The sequence below is a fragment of the Patagioenas fasciata genome, chromosome 3, assembly GCF_037038585.1.
Source record: "Patagioenas fasciata isolate bPatFas1 chromosome 3, bPatFas1.hap1, whole genome shotgun sequence".
NCBI lineage: Eukaryota > Metazoa > Chordata > Aves > Columbiformes > Columbidae > Patagioenas > Patagioenas fasciata.
In genome coordinates this window covers 59,946,375-59,963,921 of record NC_092522.1, presented here as the reverse complement: position 1 = coordinate 59,963,921, position 17,547 = coordinate 59,946,375, and positions in this window count along the sequence as shown.

Genomic DNA, 17,547 nt, shown 5'->3' with positions numbered 1-17,547 from the left:
GGAAAGAAACATTAGTTTTTGTGCTGTCATTCTCTGTGCCTCAAATTTTAATAAAACAGATGCTTTATAAACAATCAGATTTGAAATGTAGCTCAGAGATTAGACTTTTGTCATCTTCTTAAAAAAATTAAGGTTAAGAGCAACGTTAAATTAGCTACATCCTGAATCCTTAACATAAACCAGAAATATATTATATTAGGGAATCTAGTGAAATCGAAATAAAATAAATTACAGAAGTATAAACTGATACTTATCATGTAGAAAAGCTGATTTCTGAGAAGCAGTTCCTAACATCCTATGAAAATTACTGTTCGTGCCTAATCCCTGACAGAGATTCAGATTTATATATGTACAAGGTAACAGCTTGTAATTTTCTATTAAATGTCTGGGGGTATCTGTGTTGTTCCAGAAGTACACAGGACTGTTGCTGAATGAAGGGTCAAGGTTTGAGCGCAATGTGCTGCACACATGCTTTGAGGTGTGCCATGCGAGCAAGCAGATACCACTGATTCCCAGGGGAACGAGGAATGGCTTTGGGGGCAGAAGCAACTAAAAGCTGTTAGAGAAGTCCTGTCACAGGAGAGAAGGTCTTCCAGGTTCCAGACAACATGGAGAGAAAGTTTGGGCTGAAGGGCATTGCTGCATAACTTAACAACAATGGGGTAGAATTGAATTGGTCCACTGTGTGAAGGCCTGAAGCCCACTGAAATCACTGTCTTATATTACTGGTGTATGCATGTATGACACTCAAAGTCTTGTTTATGGGCACAGCAGAAATACACGTGTTATATATATATATATGTATACATATATATATAAAATAATAATTTACTGTTAGTAAAGTGGAAATCTTCAGAATCTAGTCATTCTTAGTGCAGATCTGAATGTTACAGGAAAATACAGAATAATAATACAATTAGAATTTTTATACAAACACTTATTAGATTTCACCCCTTTTTCTGGTGTTCATGCTCACCCTTTCCCTATTCATCTGCATCCTAACACTGGTGGTTTCAACCTGGTGGCAGTGGTGGCTTGTCATGGTGAGTTTCCAGCACCTGGAGTCCTTTTCTGGGAGGAATGTAATGTTCATTTTATTAGTTTCTTTTTCTTCACTCTAGGATACTCCTGGAGTAATTTCTGTGTGTTTACTGCAACATTTTTAGGCCTTTTTTCTCTGATCTGCAGCTCTACATTACGCCTGAATTGTCTATATATGATGCCTTTTACATATATGCTGGATGCCACTTCTCTGCTCTCTTTGTGGCACGTAAAACCAGTTTTGTCCAGTTCTACTGTTTTTTTGACTGGCTATGGGTGAGCTGTTTATAGCTATGGGATTTCCAGTACCAAGTATGTGCCCCATCTTTTATCACGCCACGACTGCATGACTACCCTCCTCTGTGCCGCATCCTATGACTTCACTATTCAACAACTCTGCTGTTGTACCAAGCCTGCGTTTCTTTACACGACATCATTATGTCAGGGTCATAAATATCTCATCCTATGTCGAAAAACATGCTAGTTGCTACTACTTACATAAAATTATGTTTCTGTCATACAAAGATGAGAAAACAAAACATAGCCATAAATATCAGGTCAGCTACAGAAATTATTGTCACATCTAAAACAAGTAAGACAAAGCTGCAACAGATCAATAAAAGTCTGGGCTGAGTATGTCTGTCAAGACCCAGCCCTGATAACTTGCAAATTCTTTATAAAGCTTGTAGCCTGTTACTGGTGATGGAAATATCATATTACAGGGCTGAATGGTTGCACAGGGCTGAGATACAACCCTTCGCAGAAATTAACGTTCTGAGTGAGACTTTTATTTGTGTGCAACTTTATTGGGCACTGGTATTTGTTACAGTTTTTATTCCGTGGTTTTATTAGGTATAGGAACTACTGCATAGAAAACAGGCTTTGCATAAAAATTAAGTGACTGTTTGGAAACTGTAATAGCTCTACAGGAAGCAACAGGTAGCAGATTTTGTGCAGTCTAAGAAATGCAAGGTCTCTTGCAATGCTGGTCTTCACACATGATCAGTGAGAGAGCCTAAACTCTGCAGTGGTGAGTCTCAGTGATGAAGCATTTCTCTCAAACCTGCAGCACCCCTGAAGCCCTGGTTAGTGCTGCATTAGCACACCAGGTCCCAAAGCAGAAGTTCATCTCAGCATGAACTCAGCCAAATTCAATTATTGTGTCAGGGCTCAGATGAGTTCTTGATCAAGTTAAGAGAAAACCTTTTGTTTACTTCAGTTACATCTGGGTAGTTCCCACACTGACACTTGAAGAGATTTGGCAGTAATATTTACGGATCCATTTTGCACTAGCACAATGAAAAATAAAGGATGGTTATTTGTTCTCCACAGTTATAAAACTGAATCACATAGTAAGCAGATCTTCAAGGATTGCCGGTAGTAACTGATGTGTGGAACGAGACTGAAAATGTTTTTTAAATCTTGTAAATAAAAATACGACTGAAAGAAGACTTATGAGCCTTTAAGATCTTCAGATGCTAGCATAGAATTAGAAAAACAGTATTTTATAGTAATAAACAATAAAAATATAAATAAATGATACAGGGCCATGTCATCACCTCCTTTAGATCTTTATTGCTCGTTTAATACTAAGGAAGTAACACAGCACAATAGATCCTCTGAAAGTATAAGTCCCATAGAAATGTAATGCACAAATATTCTATATTACTCCCTCATTCTTTCTGTTCCTTTCTAAGGAGTCTGAAAATCCACTTCTATCATAGAGATTTTTCAAAGGTTTATTTTGATTTCATGCAAAAAACTTACCTTTCATCTTGACTAACTACTTTTTGTCCAATGGATCAGAATTCCTATTCAACTGTAAATCATAAATAAAATGTGTTGCTGTAAACAAAAGCAGTCCAACTGGGTGTTCATGTTCTCTTCTACTCCTTCAGGCATGCAGCAAATTCAAAGCCATATTTAATTCTCTTTCATTGTTTCATTGGCATTGAGATGATATTATTTGAGTTGAAACACGAACTTCTTTCCTGCTATCTGAGTAACACTGACATATATGATAGAAGTATCTTATAGGATTAATAATGCCAAAGTACAAATACAAGCAGAATTACACATAGACATAAGAATGTGCGATCTTCACATTGGCTCCTGCCAGACTAAATATGTGAGTGGAGACCTGCAGTTTAAAACTTTGCTTGTTGAGGTGGGAACAGAAAAAAATAAGAATTTCTGATCTTCTGGGGTATGTGGTTCCACTGCATTTCTCAGACATCACCTAGAAATCCTTGAATTGCAGCAATTCCTGGGACAAGGTACCCAGGCTCCCTGGCTGCTGCAGTTCTGTCAGAGAAGCATTTTGAACCTTATCAAGAAAAGGTTTGAGGTACTTTCAAAGAACAACCTGAGTATTTTTTTTTTTTTAAGTTACCTCTACAATGGCTTGTAAGAGCAAGTCACTAGGATGATGGAGACAAGTGAGCTCTGGGAGACTGAAGACACAGAAAGGGTCAGCACAGCAGAGAGACAGTCATCTTTGAGCACACACCAGCCTAGTTCAGGTTTAGACCACACACTGCCTGCTTCTGGAAAAAAAAATGAATGATATTAGCCAGAAGAGAGATAGTTTTTTGTGTTGTGGAAAAATACTGCTATTCATTTCTAAAAAAAAAAAAAAAAAAAAAAAAAAAGAGAGAAATAACCATTCTGTCAGCAGTGATATGAAACCAAAAGCCTGTTAAGATAGGCTTCCCTCTCAGCATTTCTCGTAAACCAAGGAAAGCACTGTCTTTCTCATACTTAAAAATTGAAGAGAGGAAATGTAATGTGATCTTCTTTGCTCTTTGTCAGTGGAATTTGACCATTAGCTCTGCAATCAGGAGGACTGTTGAGACACCTCTGTATACCAGTCTCCATCAGCTTATTACTAAAGTTGTCAACCTGAGATGACATTTTGTGGTACACTTTTATTTAGAACTCTGAGTTGGATATGCCTCTTAAGCTTTGGTCTCTAAAAGTTTGCTCTATCTCCAGAAGATATTTCTCATTCCTAGCTACTTATGATACAGGGAATTAACAAGTAACTAATTAACACTTAAAGAACTAACACTTAAAGACTTAAAGAGCTAACAGAGACCTAACCCTTTAACCCACATCACTATTACCTAGCCTTGCTTAGCTTTGTGTAACTTCTTGTACAAGAAACAGGAGTTTGCTGATGCCTTGCAAAGATAATAATCCTTGGGTGCATCCTCAGTGCATCCTTGGGTGAACTAGACAACAGAAACTTGGGCATAGGACAACAGATATGCCAGTTTTAACCAACTCAGCAGTCTGAGTCCCAACCAACTCTTCACACTGGACCAAAGGTAACTGTGTACAGAGAAGAAGACCCGGGTTCACGATGACTGTGCAGCTGCAACCAGGAGGAGCCAGAGGTGGCGACTATAGAAATGGTCTCTCGGAACTCATTGTAATAAGAGCCACCTTCTCAGGGACAGGTTATGAATAGGTATAGGCGTTCCTAAAACTTTCATGAATATGTAACACTTTACTGCATTTAACCAAGCTCACAGCTACTGTAAATTTACACACGTGTTAGGCGAAATTATTCCCCATGTGTCTGGCACCCTGTAAATAAATATACCTCTTTATAATCTTATGGGTTGTAAAGTAATTTCCGTGCCTCACTTACAATACAAAAAAAATCTTCCTGATGTAAGAAGAAAATGTTTTAAGGCATTTTAAGGCTTATTTTAGAGAAAGTTTCCAATTGGCTGTAAAACAGCCGAAACAAAGTCTGTCCTGTCAGGAAAAGGTCTCCTATTGACTATGTTTTGCAGCCAGGCTTTAGGACTTGAAGCAGTGATATATCAAAAAGTTTAAAAAATAATGAATATGGGTTTGTCTTCTCGGAGTCACTTGAAGCTGTGAAACATGGAAATTTAAAAGTGCACCGCCCATTATTTTTCAAGCCATCCAAAAAGAAGCTTCAAAGTATTATGCTACAAATGAAATTAATTTGGCAAAGCTGCACTTTTAGTGCAAGGAAGGGAACATGGGATTTGGATTGTTTTAAATGCCGTAAATTGTTCAATTTGATGGTAAGTCCTCCCTGAGTTTCTCTTATATTGTTTCCAAAAGAGGAAGACTGTAAAAGGAAGATCCCAGATTACTCCCACCAGTGAAAAAGTCTTCAATACCGCCCAATGGTCTTTTGGTTTTGAAAATAAATTATCTTGTTGGAAAAGAATAGGAAGCTCCATTGTCATGCAAAGACTTTCAAATCTTTGTCTTTGGGATTCAGGTGGGTTCTAGCTGGAACAGGAAAGAATCTTATTTTCTCCTGTATCCATGTGGCCTGTGGCACTTCTCTTGCCTTTTTCTCCATGTCTCTCTCAAGTGACAGAGATTGTACGAGTCATTGGCCAGGGCTTTGATGTGAATCTGTGTCTCCTGTTGTGTTTTCTAAAGAAAGTCTAAAGGTCTTTAACAGTAAAAAGCCAAATTCTGTTACATGAAGAATAGAAGAGTTTTCACATAGCAAAAACTCAGAGTAAGGAAGATAAAATGGAAATGGAAGTTATTAAAATTTACTCATCTCCATCCCAGCTGACAGTACATATCATTGCTTCTAGGGAGTTACACAGCAGCTTCCACAAGGCAGCAAAATGCTACCTGGAGAATTTCTTTCACGCTGTCACCCTTTCCAGTCCCTGAGATTTAACCTACATAAACACAACAAGCAGCTCTAGGGAACACTCCTGGGCACTGGGAGTCAGTGATTTACACGACCAGACTGCTAAAGTGGTCACTGATTGTGCTCTGTATCAACTATGTCAACCATGTCAAACTCTGGGTGTGGTTCCAGACTCAGCACAGCTGGAGACCATTCTCAAAAGGTGCACTGGACTCAGTCACCCTGTTTCAAAGGATCAGAGAGTCTGATAGTGCAGACAGGGGCTGCTCCATGCCAGCTGAATGCAGTGTCAGAGGATGGTATCACAAATATTAACAGAGGCTTAACCTCTCCAGAGTCTGTTAAGTCTCTGTGGAGCCTCTTAGCCTCGGCCACCCCAGGCAAGCTGGTGGATCTCAACTCTACATTGTGCCTCGCTACCAATAACACTTTGCAGACTGCTTCCCTCCTGAGCAACCTCCAGGGAAATGTCTGTCTCCTGCCTGTGTGCTTCCAGGTCAGTCAGTCTTTCTAAAATTGACCTGCAAAGTAGGGGACACAAATCAAATAAGCAATTATATGAATCAAGGTGAATGGTGACTAGTGTGTGTCAACTCTGTGGCACATAGCTCACTTACTGACCCAGGCTAACACTGAGTGCTTGCTTTGCATAAATAAGGATGTTATCTCCCAGGCTTGGTAGACATTGCATGAGGAAACAGAGAAGGAAAAAGAATTGCAGTGTCAGACATGATTTGCCTGATGGGATCATCTCACCATAACAGTTTTCCAACCACGAAGGAGCCTAAGGCACTGATCGTGATTTGGTCTGTCTTTACCACTACCTACAGCAATTTGAGAACTGAAACATCTGGCTTAAATAAATCTTTAGATATTATAAAGTATTTGAGTGAACCTTCTTGACCTGTGGAATATAGAGGGTCAGGCTAGATGATATGATGTTCCCATCTGTCTCTTACTTCAGCAAGACTAGAAAAATATGACATTTTCGAAAACATTTTGTTGAAGTATGTTTGAAGCACAGATGAAATCCCCTTGTGATGTACCTCTTTGAGGAGGTCTCTGGGCCAACCTGCACTTATATACTTATCATAAAACAACCATCTCCTTTCAATGAATATTCAGTTATCATCTGAGAGCACACAACAAAAGTAAAGGCCAACATTTCTCACTTCTCAAATCAGCTACCCACTGTGAAAGATAAATAACACTTTTTTGGGACTCTGGATTTCTGAATAAGTAAAAAGAGTTGAAAACCTATAATAAATATTAATAATTCAGTATAGAGAACAGAGTCCTAACAAAATTTCTGAGCATATGTATATGCATCTTATATTAATTTTACTCTTTCCTTTTCCTCTTTCCTGAATCTGCTCTGACATTTAATGAACATAAAAGAAATTTCATTAAAAAGGAACTTTTTCAAAAAAATGAAAGGGTGTTTTAATGAAAAAGTTAAAAGTGGGAAATTGTGCTGCAACTGTAGCAGAGCACGGGTGTACATTGCATTTAAAAGAAGAGCAATTATGTAGATACAAAGAGAAAACAAGATGAAATGCTGACAGAACTGTCTAGAAAAAAGTCTCTTTAAAGGTCAATGTATCCATTCTTCAGGGAAACAGATATTAACCATATTTTTAAATTACCTCACTTCTTCCTTTTGCTTAAACTTGTTTCAGGTTCATGGTTCTCTAATGCTTGACTGAAGTACAACTTTTTTTTCGTGTATTTAGTCCAAGTTTCCAACCAAACAATAAAAAAGGAGCAGGCTTTACACATTGTGGTGCAGAGAATGGGAAAGATTCTTCCTGTGATAGAACTTAACCTTAAAAATGATATAAAGCAGAAAGTGGAAGAGGACTTAAGAAATGGGAAAGGAGTGAACTGAAAAGTCAGAAGACCAAAGGAAAGAAAAGATAGAGAAAACATGGGTGGAGACAACAATTTTCAAATGTGAGAGATATACATTTCTGTAAAAGAATTGAAGCAGCAACATGAAAAGAGAGCGAGAGAAAAACTTCATTAGCAACATGAGAGAGCAGATTTTGCAGGCTTTGGACATACTGAAACTGCAGAATTTTGAATAGTGGATTTATTTTCCTTAGTGTGGATCAAATGTTGAAACCTTAAAACACAGGTGAAAAACATAAGATGTTCAGACAGGCCTGCAAATAGTCCCAGAGAAGTCATGTGAATTCAGACTGAGGGCCTGGGAAATATTTTAGTGGAGTAATTTTTAATAATTAAAAAGAAAAAAAAAATCATTGAGAGAAGAAGGAAAAAACCCCACAAACCACAACAGTTTTAAAACCCTTGGTAAAGAAGATCCTGTCTTTTGAAGGGAAGTCAGAAGAAACTTTCAGAAATGTGAAATTTGGTCAGATAAATCCCTGCACCAAATGTGGGAGCTGTACAGCAACTCTTCGATACTTTTAAACGGAGGAAGGAGACAAAGTAACGACACAGAAGATATCTTCTGAAGCTTCAGAAAATGAGGAATAATTTCAAACTCTTTGTAACAAGATGCAGGGGAAGAGTCATGAAGTAGGAGGTAGAATAAAAAGAGAAATACAGTGAACACAATTTAGAACTAACCTAATTTTATACATGATCATACTAGTTGCTTTGTAAAACTAGTTGTAGATTTAATATGTGTTTAATACCCATGAAATTAGAATACATAACTAGGAACAAAAAGGTCTAAATGTTAAAGACTTTTCTGGTAGACTTGTGAGTTATAACTTAAGCATGGTGCCTGAAACCTAGGACTGCAGAGAATTCGTGAGACACAGAAGCTACTATATTTAAATCAAGTTGAAGAAGAAAGAAATTGAAATATTAGCTAACACTATGTTTAGGGTGCCTCTAGTCTTAAAATTACTGTGATTATGTATATATCACAGGGACTGAATGCAGAAGAATTGTCACTGTATGCCGTCTCCTGAGGATGCTTATCAAGCATCAACGCTGCTGCTAGACCTAAAAATTTGGGCTACTCCTGGCAATAAGGCCTAGAGGCAAACAACAATCACTTAAACTAGCTGAGGCCCTGACTTCCCCAACAGCAATACAGGACCTCTGGCTCGAGGCTTACAATGTGCACCCAACCCCTTTGACAAGGAAAGCAAGCAGGTTTCACAGAACATTTCTAAAGGAAAGACTTAAATATTTTTTTAAAACCACAGAGAATTAGAAACATTTGAGAAAGAAATAAACAAACAAACTAGCAACAGAAATTTGAAATGTAATATCTTCTGTTTCATGTAAGTGTCATTGTAAGTCCTGGGGATGATCAAGAGGTAAAAACTGAAAAGGCCTTTCTGTTTTCTAGATCTGGTCTACTGGCAGGCAACAACAGCTAACATTTTCTCCAGTCATGGCCTTAAACAAGGTAATATCAAATTTCAATGACAATTACAGACTATTTTATTTCACTTGGGAAAAGTAAATTAGAAATTAAATGCTTTAAAAGGCTGTTCATTTGTGGATACCAGCCACAAAATAGGAAGGCTGTTCTAATTTTAAAAAAAAAAAAAAAAAGAAGACAAAATAGATTATAGTGAAGACTGCAAAAAAAAACAAGGCAGTTGAAATATAGCATGCTGTTCACAAAATAAACCAGTATTCACAGTTGCGTTCAGATGGTTCCAGGCTTGTTGCTGGTGGCAGATAAAACAATGTTACCATTGATTGTGGAGTAAGTAGAAAACAAATGGAGCTGGGTTGTGTTTTGTTGGAAAAAAAGAAAGACCATATTTAATTAACTATAAGAGCATTATTTTCTTTTTTTTTTTTTTTTTTTTTTTACTTTGCTGACTGGGATAAAAGCAATCTTCATCTTCTCTCTAAGATATCACTGTAATAACAATAAACCAATTAAAACTGGTCTATTTTCGTAACAAACTGTGCAGTTTGCTCCTTTCTAAAGTACAAAGCCAGTTTGATCTTAGTTAATTTGAATGTCAGAGCAAGAAAGGAGAAATATTAATGCGTTCACTTTTCTTCACTGGAGTTTGAATATGAGAAAGAGAATTCATGTTGTCTACATATGACTTTACAGCTGTGCAAATCCAATACAATGATCCAGTTGCCTGTCAATATGCTATTCAGAAAATATATATTGAATGCTTTAAGAGAAGGAAATGGTTATAGAACCATGCCTGGATATTGATTTTCTTTCTAATTGCTTTACTAACAAACTATACAGATTTTTTTTTTTTTTCTGATTTAGTCTGTGTTGAGATGACTCTGTCTGTGTTTATCATTATCATTGCAGCTGGAATTTTGCATTTTTTGCAGTCCAGATATTGTTTAAAAAAAAAAAAAAAGGCAGGAAGATTAATGACCATTGGGAAATACCGAGGCAACCTTGACTAGCCTTGACTAGCTAACCAAAAGTCTTAGAGTGCTGGTAGGTTGACACTTGAATTATATAAATATCTTGGACACTTCTTGCTCAAGTTTCATAACTGGCAATAGAAGAGAGAATATATGGATGTCAGTTATTAACTCCTGCTAGTTACAGATAATCGTTTCCCTGTTGATACTATTGAGAAAATAATAAACTGTTGCTGTCATTTCCAGTTATTTTTGTTAGTTCACTTTGGACAATGTGTGCAAATGTACCTTTGTAGGATTATTATGGCGAGACATCTCAGGCATTAGTCTTCCCCTAAGGCTGTCAGCCAGTGAGTAGTCACAGTAGAGTCTGCCGCATAGATAATCTCTACTTTTGTTAGCTTTTTGAAAATTAGCCAGTTAATTCTGAGCACAGTAATCTAAAAGTTTGGGGATTTTGAAGAGTACCTTGATCGCAGAAGTATTTTCTTGATCTCTTTCCTTTCAAATCTTAAGGTACATGAATATTTTCCTTCATCTAGCTACAAATGATGAAACATCTGTCCTGATCATTCCTGTGTTATTATGTGGAATCCAAACTATTTTCAGTTCTGTCATATATAGAACATAGGCAGCTTCTTAAACTGTATAAAAGGTGAAACTGTGTCATGGCTTTGGCAGAAAATGTCTGGATCTGTGTAGATATAATCCCAGTGGAAAAGAAAATCCATCAAATGTTTTTTAATTAGAATGATGTGAGTTAGCTCTTCAGAAACCAATCTGCCTTGTTTTTCTTGTCTTCCCTGTATATAAAATTTTATATCATGTCATAGCATTTTACTAGACAAAACCAGTATTAGATTTTTGTCCCCATACTAAGATAGTCTTGGAGCTGAAGTGTAAATGCAAAAGCTCATGATGTCTTTGAGTGCTTTCCCAAGACACATACTATGTCTTTCTGAAGATATAAAGATTTTTTCTCATATCCTATTTCAAGAACATTGTTCCAATCTGATTTCAAGCACAATGAACTCTAAAGATTTTGGCTGTTACTGAAAACATGTATGTGTTTTCACTGTACAGTCCAAAACATTTCCTCAAGGATGCTTCCAATAATTCTTTTCACAAGGAATAATTTATGGTTCTGGAGACAGTCTTCAGCCTGTCTACCCAAACAAGTAAAAGTAGATATAAGAAAATAACATTACCAAGCATTTACTTTTTACTTTTAATTTTGTTTCCCCTAAATATAATTTCACATCTTAAACTGTTTCAACCACGTTGTACTGTAGAAACAAGAGATGCTCTTCGGATATCTTTTAGAGGACATTTTGCATGACTCACAACCACAGATATTGCAGAATAGCTGAAGTTGGAGGCAGCCCTGGAGGTTGCCCAATCCAGTCCCTTGCATCAATTCCAACCACCTGCAGCAGGTTGTTCACAGCTCTATCCAGTTGAGCTTATGGATCTTTCAAAGAAAACCAGTCCTGCAGAAATAATCCCAACACAAAACTAAAATATTCATGTTGTCCTTTTACAAGCACTCTCACAGGGAAGTTAATTTTTTCCCAGGAGAAATGTATGATAGGAAAAACTATATATTTTCTAAAGATAAAAGGAAATTGACACATTTTATTAATCATACTCAGTTATTCTCATATGTAAGCATTTGTCTGTATTGAAGATTGCCCTGATCACTCTGAGAATCAGGCCTTCCGATTCTGGAAATGAATTATTAGAGAAGATGATTCTTTTTTACCACGTGTTTTTTTCAACTACATGAATGGATGGATGGATTGAACTTCAAAAAGTAAGTTAAATTCTCCGTTTTGCTTAGTATAAATCCAGTCTCCTGCAGAAAAGACTAGCAATGAAGTTCTTTGGTGCCTTGTCATGCCCATGTCTGTTTCAGTCACAATAGTTATCTAGTTACTTGCTGAGGAAAAATCAAGAGCTATCTGTATTAAACAGAAATGATGTTTTGTTTCATAGCTAACTTTGATAACTGGCAATAAGCAAATGCCTTACACAGCAGAAGTAATTACCCTATAGTCAAAAAAATTTATTAAAAGAGGAAAAAACTGCAGGCAATATTTGCAATTGTGAGAGGTTCTGAGTTAATGAATATGCAAAGTGCTTAAAAGAATTGATTGCTCAGAAATGAGAACCATCTCGTTTCATTGTCAAGCTTTACTTTCTTGACAGCTGCAGCAGTCAAGGCTGACAACACAGTCACATTGTAGCTCTACAAAATGCATCCTACACGGTTCCACCTGGGGCTTCTTTCTCTCAGTAACATCTGCTCTGCTACCAAAAGGACACCCATGTGCAATGTACGCATCCACCTAGGAGAGCATAAGGTACTGGTGACTAGTAGCATTCCTGCAGACTATATACAGACTTGCTGAGGGAGGCTCAAACATTGAAAATTACATCACAAGCTGAATAAACTGATATTTCTCTACTTGTTATACCATATTGCCAAATACAAAAAAAGGGAGAAAAAAAATCTCACAAAGCCAGGAGAGAGAAAAGGGGGAAAAAAAAATCCTGCGGACAGTTTCTAAACCAAAATATTACTTAATTTGAATAAAATAGCAGATTATGCATCAGAATCTGGTCATGTGAAAATCTGGACTTTGAGACCAGAAGTGTTTGTAGAAAGAAAGATAAGAAAGAAGAATGTGTCTTTTCTCCTGGTGTGGGGCCATTTCACACTCTGTAAGTGGAAGCTCAGGGAAGTAAGAAAAGATGGAGAATTCCAGCAGAAACGAATTACTACCTTGAGGGAACAGAATGAGAAACCATAGCTCTGTGAAGCTCCCTGAAGCACCTCTTTACTTCCAGAAGAGCAGTATCCCATTCTCAGCTGAGACTTGTCCAATTCTGTTCTGTACAGTGAGGCAGTGGAAACCTACGTTTTCTCCTCTCTAAGACAGAGAAGTGTAGGCACAGAAAGGCTATGGTGGAACTATAATAACTCCCCTCACTTTAGTCACCTAATGGATATTTTATAGGCTTCTTTTAATCTCAGGGATGAAACGGAGAACACAGGCCTTACCCTAGTACAGAAGCGTCCTTACTCACAGAGGGTGACTACACAGTGGATCTGACTTTCAATGATTTTCCATCTTTTTTCTTTGATTATTTTGCTGTTTTTCATGTAGGATTTTTAATTATCTTTGTTCTTATTCATATGTTAAAATGTGCAAACTACAAGATTCGTGAAAACACATTAATTCAAAAACTCCACTAAATTTAAGGAAATATTTGAGTTTAGGCAATTAATCTCGAAGATACTTATTGTGTAGGATTCTCATTCAAATCAGTGGAAATTGTATCTTTGGATAGCTAGCAAAAAATCTATGAGGTCTAATTTAGGTAGCTTAATGGCTTCTACAAACTGCACTCTGAAAAAAAGTAACATTTTTTCTAGAATGGAAGCAATTGATTAAAAAATCCCACTAAAATTTGTTGAATCAGAAAGGAAAGCTTTCGATATTTCTTGCATTAGAAGACATTTATAATTAGTGGCAAGTTATGTTGCATGGAAATAAAGTTTTCAAAGCAGTTTTCAGACACTTTTCACTCTCCAAAAATAGAATATAGCTTTATGTAAGTGGATTATAAAACAAAATATCTTAACAATGACTTATTTATCATCAAAATGTAATGTACTATGCATTATCTGCCTGCAGCTAATATAGAAAAAATAACCTGTGAGAAGGAAAACTTCCTGTAAGCTTGTCTTTTCTGTCCAGATAAATAGTCTGCTTTAGCAAATCATGTTACTTCTGATACAAGCCTTAGTCTTCTTGGATATTTAGGCCATCACATCACTAGGCTGATATACAACTTTGTCACACGTTAATTGTTGTAGATAAAGTGGACACATAACTTTGACTGTGTAAAGGTTTTGTATTTGTTAACAGTAAACATTCTGAATTTTTAAAGTACAATACAAACTACTTCATAAGATGTTAATACCAGTTTTGTGAGAAAAACACTGTGGTATGGATTGATTCAGAAGTGGTGTGAAAAAAATAGGATATTCAAATAGGACAAATGTGAAGTTCTACAGTTAGGTAAGAATGCATGCACCAACATGAGCTGGAGAACCACTGTTTGGACAGCTCTTCTTCACAGTAAGATCTGCTGCTGACATGAATTACAAGGTCAAGATGAATCAAAAGCTCTGCTCTTCCAAACCAAACACAATTCTGTCATACTTTACGAGGACTCTTGTATTAGGGGAAGTAATCTCTCCACTTTGCTGGCACAGGTTTATCGGGGGTAGTGTGCAGTCTGAAACAGTTCTAGAAAGCCTTTCCAGGAAGGATATAGACTGACTGGAGACAGTGCAGGAGAGATAGAGAGATCATCATCTAGAAAATATGGTCTTTGAAATATAGTCTGAATTAACACCATGTTTAAAGGTAGGTACTTAACTTATCTCCCATAAGTTCTTAGGCCTATACTAAAGGCATATAGACTTTCTTGGTCAATGCCAGGGACACCTTCTCTCCTATGGAAGTTTCCTATCAAACCAGCTTTTACTTGTTATTTTTATGCAATTTACAGATTATTTCTGAGTAAAATATCTAGCAAATTACATAACTGGATGTGGCAGACCTTGACAAATTCCACATGACAAAAAAATTGTGCTGGTGTTAACTTGCTCTTAGCTGCGAAATTTTGAGCTTACTCTTAAAGCAAAGAATTTTGTCTAGAGCACATTAACTTCCATCAGGAGGTACAGAATGAGCAGAATGGCCTCCTCATGATCGCTGTGTTTCAAGTAGTTTCTGTGATTTGAAGGCTGAAAAATAAAAACCAATAGGTACTATAGTTGGCAGTCTTCAAAAATTGACAGAAAATTGTTAAGTGGTAAAGCATGTCAGCATGTACCAATATTCACCCCATGAGTTCAGCTACCACCTCTATTTGCTTTTATGGTGAAAAAGATTTCAGTTAGCAAAATATCACATGATCATAATCAAATGCCCTAAGTCAGATTCCCTGCTGTTGGGAAACAGATGGTTGATAACAGAAGCACAGAATGAGCAGTAGCAGTTGTTTCATTTTCACCCCATAAAATTGAAGTACTTCAGAGAATTTAGAAATAGGGATAGTGAAAATTTTTCTAATTTTGAAAAAAATTAGAGAATACGTTTTGGTGAAAATTATTGTAAAAGCTCTTTTTGTTTGGTTGGTTTGTCATGTTTGACTGGATCTAGACTGTAGTGGCTGAATTATGCCATGGTTACTCTTGTTTAAACAAGGAACTTTTTCCAGTTTAACTGGTCTTAGATTTATTTTATTTTATCTTTTTGGTCAGTTGCAAGTTTGTGGTTTGTTTTTTTTTCAAAAGTAATTTAAGGATTTGTTCAAAAGCCAAAGGGTATAACTGGATTATATACATTAGGAAGAATCGTATCTAAAAGTTAGAAGACAATGTTACATTATGCTGCTATAATTACATTTACTGCTAGAGAAATCCTGAAGTAGTCACACAGGGAGAGCAGTTAAAATAATCACGATTAGTTTGTTCCAAATGGAAAAGAATAAAGGGAATTTTGATTTGTTTGTGCTGGACAGTTTATCTTCAGATAGACCAAATTATGCCTTTTTCCTCCAAAATCTCCAGGTAATATAATAATGTAATATAAAGACAGAAAAGGCCAACACATTAAGGTTTGGTCTCTGCAACTTCTCTTTGGAGATGTAGCCAAACAAGGTTATGGTAAAAGTTTCTTTTAATTTCTGCCACATTTTGTTGGGAAATCTTGAATGACTTTAAATGCTTCTTCCCTCTCCCCCAGCCAGGAAAGCTCTGTTTATCTATTATCTCAGCTTTACAGTTCCTATCTCTCATATTTCTATATTGATATGGTTTCAAACAATACTGGCATTGACTGATGTGAATAAGAATTTCTGAGTTCTGATGGCAGCTTTTCTAAAGTTCAGGTACATGTTGCTTGTGCTGAAGTGTGTCTTTGTCAGTTAATCATCTCAACTCAAAAAGTTAAACTTTGTTCTCTAATAAATAAAGGACATGAAGAAGAAAGTTGTAGCATCTCACCAGGGGCAGCATTTCTAGACACGTGGGTACAGTTACCTCCCCAGCAAATCACCTTTAGATACATAACTGTTTATCTAGCTGGTGCTAAAAAATGCATTTCTAGGCACATATCTTGCTCGTGCATGGCCCAAGAGATTCACAAATCCACACAGTGTAGGCATATCAGTGACCCTGAGGTCAGGAGCAGTTCCTTAAAGTCTTTGCCGATAAGGAATGAAATTAAGTGAGACACTGTCAGGACATTATTGTCTCTAGACAACAGATATGTTTCCTTCTTTTCCATCCACCTCACCTATCACATACTGAATATCTTTGGTCATTTCACTCCTTACTCATTCAGCAAGTATATTTCTTTAATCGGTTTTATAAGTATTTCCAGAAAAACAAACAAACAAACAAACAAACAAACAAACAAACGCTCCCCCACACACACCCCGCCCCACAAAACAACCTTTCAGACCAACAAATTGATACTATTTTTAAGCAACTTTTTTTCACAGCTTTTTTGACATCTCTAGAAACAATGTGCCAATTTTGGGTTTTGTTTTGTTTAAAGCCCTGAATCAAGATAGGGAAAGATGTCAGACAAGTAGAAGAATAATTCTCTTTTCATCTCCCTTTAGACACAGGTCTATATTTAAAAATTTTGTTATAAACCAAAATAAATTAAAACAGTTTTGTGAAAGTAAAAAAAAAGCTGAATTACCCTAATGGTGAAATACATCATGCTGTCATTTTCTTGAATTGAGTCACATGATAACTATTATTCTAAGGTACTTTATTTTTAATGTGATACATCACCTTTGCAGTTGGCATTTAAGGAATAAAGGTCCTACTACACTAGTCTAAACATTCATTGGATTTAAGGCAAGCTGTGGGTGTTCAAAATTTCATTTGAAAAGGAGTTAGTCACTACAGGATCTGTCTCTCATAGAAACAGCAAAGAAAAAAGTGGCAGTTAAGGGAGAAGAGAATGTTCAATTTGGACATTTCATCAAGAAATACATACAAACAAATTGTGCTGCGTAAAATCTGGAGTGGATGCAGAATAATGGAAATGTTTGATTCAGGTACAGTGGAAATCTCAGAGTGATTGAAAAATGACAGTGAAAGAAAGAGAGAAGAATGTTGTTTGGCAGTTTCTTAAATAGATATTATAATAAAAAAATTCATTTTAAACTACATAAGAAGGAAATGGAGAAAGATTGATAACATAAGCAGTTTCCTCAAAGAAAAGAAAGCTTTGGAGAAAAATGAACCAGGTTGGAATCAGCTGAATTCTGAGCCTTTTCAAATTACACTTTGTAGTAATTTTAGTGCCAATAACTTAAACAATTTCTCATGAGTATTTTGAAAGAATGGAAGATATGTGTCACATGTAGTGGAGCGATCGAGATGTGTCAAGGTGAGAAGAAGCAGGACT